Here is a 6,318-nt window from a genome sequence, read left to right as displayed (position 1 = left end):
CCTCTGCAGCCATGCTCCCAGCTTCTCCCTCTGCAGTGATGCTCCCTCTTCAGCCATGCTCCCGGTGCCCATAGGGTGCTGCTGAGACAGTCCGTGGACCCACTGTGTGCAGATGCCTGTCTGATGCGCCTTTCCCGGGCAGGCAGACTCAGACACAGCCACAGTCCCCCCCCAGGGGCCCCCTAGCACAGATGTAGACCCACAGTGAAGAACAGAGCGGGCTTGTCGGGAGCAGCTTTCCTGACGATGATCAGAGACTAGAAACACGGTTTTGTGAATGCTCAGGGGAATGAGCTGGTGTGTATTTCACAATGAAACCCTGCAACAACGGAAACGAACAGAGGGCAAACCCACCAACAGCAGGGAGGAAAGGGGTCTAGTCACCGGTCTCCAAAGTGGACCTCCCACCCCGTCCCCTTGCCTCCAGCCCTGCCCTTGCTGACCTGGTGCCCTCGTCACAGGAGGGTGCAGCTCCCAGCCCAGGTGCCAGCCCCTGGGGTCCCCAACCGGGCTTGCAGGTCACTGGAGGTGTGGCCTGTGGTCTCAGGGCCCGGGGCCTCACTGTGCTTGAGACTGCTGCCCTTGACCCTGCCCAGCAGGTGGGTTCCCTGCTGGATGCTGCCCAGCCCATCTCTGGCCCAAGAGCTATCCCATGAGGCCAGCTGCCTCCTGGAGCCCCCTTGGAAGGCTCCAGGGCCCAAACCAGGAGCCCGAGGTCCCCAGGCCCCACATTCCCCACTCCCCTCACCAAGTCCTGTGGATCCCTTCCATCACCCGGCATCTGCTCAGGGCCCCCATCCCGACAGCCAGAGGAGCCCCGGCCCGCCTGGGCCCCGTGGGCATGCAGACTGCCTAGACCACAGCAGGAAGGGGTGGGATGCATCGGGAGAAGACAGTTGCGAGCTTTGCTGATGCTGGGGTGTGGGTGTGGCCCAAGGAGCCGGAAAGGTGACTCCCAGGGTCTGGGGCTGTGGGGCAAGGCCATGGGAGATGCCGTGCTCTGCTCTGGCCTTGGGCCCACCCAGCGGCCCTCAGAGCAGGGCCCGGCATGGGGGCGGGAGGCAGAGCGCACGGGTCCACACCCTTCGTGGCCCTGTGCCTCGGTTTCCCCGGCTGTGCAATGAAGGCCACGGCCACAGCACGGGACAAGAGCGTGAATGGGGAGGTTGGAAGGGGAGAGGCAGGCTGCTAACACTCGCCAGCAGACGTCGGTGTAGAAAACCCAACATCAACCAACCACTGGACCACATGGGCCGATTGGCACCAGCCACTCTCATGGAGCCGCGAGAGAAGCAGAGCAAACTGAGGCAGCAGGGGCGCCGAGGCGTTCTGCCCTTCATCCCGCTCCCCTGAGTGCGGGCTGTGACCGCTGGCCCCAAGCTCCACGAGCAGCCCAGGACCTCCGCGGCAGAGTCCGAGCCAACGGAGAGACCACAAGGCCGTGCGGTGGGTGGGGAAGCCTAACGAGACAAAATACGCCTTCTCTCCACCAGCACAGAAGCTCCTTACAGTCCAGCCAAAACTCCACCTGTGTTTCTAACAAATTCCACCATCTTATCCCCTATCGGGAATCACAGCGGTCTGGGCACACGTATCCCGGCTTTCCGGAAGTTGGAGTCTGCCCTTTCCTTTTATGAAAGACCCACATTAGTCTGGCGAAGGCTTTTTCATAAACGTGAAAAATCCCCCGGGTCTGTTTCAGTTAGCAGAAACCGGCGCTGATGGAGACGTCCCGTCTGCGGAGTGGCGGAACTCTCGCCCTCGCGCCGTGCTTGGAGTGAGCCGCGGAGCAGCGGGGCCAGACGCGGGGTCCACAGGGAAGACAGAGCCCGGGGCTGGCGTGGTGCCCGTGTGCGCGTGCATGCACACACATATGCGTGTAAACTTGAGATGTCATCCGGGACGGGGACGGACCCCTTTGTGGGTGAAACTGTGCAGCTCCTTGTGGCCGGGCGGGGAGGTCAGCCGCTTCCCCACGAGGACTGCCGAGGACAGGCCGTGCAGCAGAGAACCAGCTGATTTCCAGACCCTGGGACGGGGCTACCCCTCTACCCCTCTAGCTCCAGCTGGCCGAGGGTGGACGGGGCTCGGGGTGGGCAGGGAAGGGGTCCCAGCAGGGATGCCAGCAGGGAGGGGGTCAGCTGCCCTCAGCCCCCTGCCCTCTCTGATGGAGCTGGAAGGGGAGGTCTGAGTGCTGCTCTGGGGGCTCAGGACGGTGGGTGGGCGCCCAGCAAGGGGTCTGTGAATGCCGGCTGGGCCCTGGGCAGGACGTGGGGGGACACTGTCCTGGGGGTGACCTGAGCAGGGACCGGGCAGGGAGGCAGCCTCCCTCCCTGTGACCTCAGCCCCACCCAGGCTGGCCCCCTCGTGCCCCTGCCTCCCACCCTGCTCAGGCCCAGAGAGGCTCAGGGAGGGCAGGAAGGGGGTGTCGGTCCACATCTGCTGAAGCATCCGCTGCACCACCCCCAGCTGCTCTCAGCCCGCACCAGCTGGGTTTGCAGAATTGATTTTTCAGCAAAAAGCGTCAGGGAGAAAAACTGAGACAAGGGCCAGCTGTATAGCTCTTCCGGGCTTGCTGCCCTGGCGGCCAGCGCTCTCTGCATAAAGAAAAGCATCTGGTCCACTGGGCCAGAGGCTGGTGCCAAGCACTTGGAGGGCACCTCGGGTCCTCGTGACCAGCAACGCTCCCCATGCCACCCTGCAGACCTCTCCCCTTGGCACGGGGCATTCAGACAAGCCGGGGTCATGGGCATCGAGTCCCTGCTGCCTCACCTGGGAACCGTGGCCCAGCCAGGGACCACCACCCTGGTCTAACCCTGCGCACTCACCGGGACAGCATGACCACCTGCTGCCAGTCCACCCCCCCCACCCCGGAGCAGCCAGAGGGGCGCCATGGGCACAGATGACTTGGAATGATATTCAAGAGGCACAAAAAGATGGGGTGACATTACAAGACCCTTCAGCAGCTGCCCTCAGTGGCCAGTGGGTTCTTTGTCTCCCTGCGTTCTTACACTTGGGAGCAGTAAGCATCCGGGGTCTTCCACTCCCCACGGGCAGCACTGGGGTGTCTGTGTAGGATTCCAGTGCGGGGATGAGTCACTGTTCATTCTTCCAGGCCCTCGTCACTCCTTCCCATTTTTGGTGTTACGAACCGCGGTCCAGCCTGTGGCTTGTCCTTGGGTGGGTGTCATGGGTGAACACATTCATCCTCAAGTGGATTCCCAAGAGTGGAATCGCTAATCCAAGATATGCACGTGTGCAATCTGGGGAGATATTCCTGGATTAACCAGTGTCCACTGCCACAGCGGCCCGGGCACCGCGAGATCAAACCATGTAATTCATGCCAGTGGGCAGGTGAGGAGTGGTGCCTCCATGAGACTTTACTTGCTTTTCTCCTAGTCCTGGTGACACTGCACACTGCCCATGTCTCCTATGAATTACCTGTCTCAAACTATTTTCTATTTGGGAAATTATGACTGGTCTTTTTCTTATTGATTTGCAAGTACTTTTTATTTATTAAGGAAATTCAAGTTTTAACTATAATATGAGTTATAAGTACAGTTTCCTCATTTGTTGTTTGTTTAACTGTTACATACACATTATCTTTCTCTGCCACTGGATGGCCAGCCCCAGGAGGGCAAGGAATGTCTGTGTGCCCAAGCATACTGTCCCCTTCACCCAGGAGCCTGCCCTGGGCTCCTAGCTAATTTTGTGTCTCCCAGGGCATGGGCAGCCCCATGACAGCCAGGCCAGCTCTGGGCTCCGGTCCAGCCCGTGTACCCCCCCCCCATTTTGTACCACCTGGCTGTTCCAGTGTGTCCTCCCAAAACCCCCATACACACAGCTCCCCCCCATGTGAGAGGGGAAGGTTCCCCCTCCCTGGCCATGTGTTCCTCATGGCTCTACTCAAAGAGGTGGCTTCTCCCTCCCAGCTCCCCCTCCTCACCTGCCTCTGGCCCAGGGCTGATCATGTGTCCAGTGCCCCAGCTCAATGCGAGCCAGACTGGAGCCGGTCCAGCCCCCTTCCACCCTCCTGCCCAGGTACAGGAAGGCCTCCATTATCTCGGGCTCCTGACAAGGCCCCCACGGCCTCGGGCCCCAGCTCTGGCGGGGTGGGGGGCCGGGGACTGCATCTTCCAGAGCCAGAATTCCACTCCTCAGAAAGCCCATGCCCACGAAGTAGCCTCGGCCAGGGGCCTGGCCACCTCTTTCTCCGCCAAGGCCATCTGGGGAGTCCAGGGGGCTGAGGGTTACTGCTCCCCTCCTGGGTCTTCCTGGCCAAGCCTGGCCAAGCCACGGACTCTTTTTGTCCTTAGCCATTTCCAAGATCCTCCATTTACTAAAACATCCACCACTTTTATTGGAAGGCTGCCTCCCAGCCCTGTGCATGGGCTACTGCTAATGGGCCTCCCCCTACCCAGTTCCCGGGCCCCCAGGGCAGCTACAGGGGCTCGTGCACTGAGCAGATAATAATGGCCCTGAGGCAGTGACTGCCCCCCACTTGATGGGGACACTGAGGCTGGAAGCCAGGAAACTTGTAGGGGGCCGGGACAGAACCCTCGATCCCACCAACAGGATGGAGGGCGTCTCTCCCCCCTCAAGGGCTCAGCCTGGCCCCCCACGGGACCTCCTCTGCTTGCCCCCGGCCTGCACAGACCCCTTACATCCCCCACTCAGGCCAGGGTGGCCTCTGCAGCCACCGTCACCTGCCCCAGCAGCAGCTCCAGACTCCCGCGCCACCCCCTCTACACACACCCCAGGTCGGGCTTGGGGGGGTTTGTGCTCCGGGCATGGGGGGCCCTGGCTCTTCCGCCCCCCAACTGAGACCCCCAGGCAAGGCCTGCTCCTCCTCAGGGAACCCCTCCCCCTTGTTTCCCCCAGAGCCAGGCCAAGCCCTGAGTCAGGGGGAGTTCTCCTCGGAGGGCACCATGAACGCTTGCTGGCCTTGTTGATGCTCCTGGGGGCCCATCTCAGGGGAGACCCCTCTTGCTCGGGGATCCTGTTAGCACCAGGGCCCCTTCTCCGTGAGGAGGCTTGCTGGGTCCCCGTGTCCTGGCTGAGCCCATTGCCCCGGGCCGAGCAGACCTGCAGCAGAGGGGCGTGGAGGCTTGCCCGGGGCCGGGGGTGTCTGCTGTGGGTCAGCGCCCTCGCTCTGCCTCCCCACCCACTTCCTTCCGCAGCGGCTGTCACCTCCAGCCCTCATGGGGGGGTCTCTGCCCCTGAGACGGGGTTCCCACGGCAGGGCAGGGCGGGGCAGCCCTGTGTGGTCGCGGCTGTGGTCACTCTTGGTGGCAAAAGCGGATGGAAGGCTGAGTGGGGCCAGCAGCTGGGGGGATGGCCACACGACCCAGGGCCGGGGCGCACACAAGCCAGGTGACCTTGCCCGCCGGCCCCCGTCTGTCCTGGCAGAGCCGTAGCAGCCCTGCGTGGGCGCAGGGGTCAGACCAGGGAAGCAGGGCCTGGGTGGCGTGGACGCACGGCGGTCTGCAGCCGGGGCCCTCCGCGGGGGGGGTGGGCAGTGCTAGCACATCCTGTGCTCGGCTCTTTCTAGTGCCAGAGGCGGGGCTGGGCCGACCCCGAGCCCAAGACGCCCTGCGAGGTGGCCAAGGTTGGGCTGCTGCCCAGGGCTCAAGTGATGAGGTACCCTCCTGCTCAGGGCTGTGTGCTGGCCCAGGGCAGGGCACGGTCACCGGGTGACCCCCGGCCCAGGGATGGAGGACGAAGGATACAACGGGAGGAGCCATCACACCCGAAATGAGAACCACATGCTGGGTCCTGGCCACTCTCCAGGCCCGGGCTCGTCAGCAGGCCAGGGCCTGGCCCCAGCTCCCGCTCCCTGCTCCCACTCCCAGCCCTTCCCTGGCCGGGCTGTCCCTGGGAGAGCTCAATGTAGGAGGTCAGGGACCAGGTCGCTTCCCACTGCCCTGCCCCCCTGGGGCCCAGAACTTCGGAGACCTCCAAAACCTGCTGGTCACTGAGCCCTGAGCCTCCCCACCCCCCACCCCATCGAAGCCTGCCCGGCGCCAGAGCCGGGGGCCTGCTGGGTGGGGGCAACTTGTGGGGGCCTGGGCAGTGGGCAGCCGGGGGGGTTTGGGGTGCGGCGTCCAGGTGAGTGAGGACAGGCGTGCCTGGGGGGCCTGGACAACACCAGGTAGTGTTCAGCCCCTCTGTGGCCACCGACCCCCCAGGCCGCCATCCCCGCAGGCGCCGCTGGTAAATGTATCAGGACACTGGCCGAGCAGGGTGAACCCAGCAGGTGTCCAGTGGGAGCGGGCAGGGACAGTCGGTGCTGGACTGCGGCCTGACCTTCCCAAGGGA

The sequence above is a fragment of the Leptonychotes weddellii genome, chromosome 2, assembly GCF_054177405.1.
Source record: "Leptonychotes weddellii isolate Sample4059 chromosome 2, ASM5417740v2, whole genome shotgun sequence".
In the NCBI taxonomy this organism is placed as follows: Eukaryota; Metazoa; Chordata; class Mammalia; order Carnivora; family Phocidae; genus Leptonychotes; species Leptonychotes weddellii.
Note: the sequence above shows the minus strand (reverse complement) of the source record.